Raw genomic sequence first — 839 nt, forward strand, 5'->3', positions numbered from 1 at the left:
AAATCAGTAACGAATTCTATCACTTTACGATTATAACCAAACTTTTGACTGTCAAAATGTAAACAAAATCACATAAATCTAGTGCGGTAATTTATGTTTTAAATCCTTCGCATAAGAATGAATTTAGTTCAACTGAGTATTGACGTCTAAAAGACACAAAACAAATGGCGCGAAATCGAATACTCGCTACCAAATTTACGCGCTGTCATAAGGCAGAGTGTAGACTATCGGACATGTTAAAAAAAATCGGATAAAAAAGGCCAAGACTTCCTTAGAAACGTATGACCCTTATTAACGGCGCCAATAGTTTCTGTTATTAGGTTATACAAGTTCTACACTTTTTTGTGATTGTTTGAAACTACAGTCAGTCAATCAAGTTTGTCACAATGAAAGAAATATGAAAATATATATTTTTTTTTAATTTGCCTCTTTTTTCTAGTGACGGAAACTGCTTAACAAACTATATAATATGCTACATGTGCAAGTACCACATTCATCTAGTCTAATCTCCGCCTAAGAAACATTATTATGTTTTTTTTTTTGCTTGCAACGTTGTGTCCTAACCATTTTTTAATGGCAATACTATATACGATATGGCAACATATTTTGACATTTCCTATAGAAACAACATAATTACTTTTTTTACTAAAAGTTACTTGATTTTTGTTAGTCTCACAGCAAGTTCATCTTAAATAATCATTATTGATCTGTTGGTACATTTACCATGAGTCAGCAATAAATTGTAATTAAATAGTTTTAATAATAAAGTGTTATGATTCCAAAAAGGACTTATTTTGGTAAAATGGCGCCCTCTAGTAGTTGAGCTGTCAACCTAACGC

The sequence above is a fragment of the Leguminivora glycinivorella genome, chromosome 22 (assembly GCF_023078275.1).
Source record: "Leguminivora glycinivorella isolate SPB_JAAS2020 chromosome 22, LegGlyc_1.1, whole genome shotgun sequence".
Classification (NCBI taxonomy): Eukaryota; Metazoa; Arthropoda; class Insecta; order Lepidoptera; family Tortricidae; genus Leguminivora; species Leguminivora glycinivorella.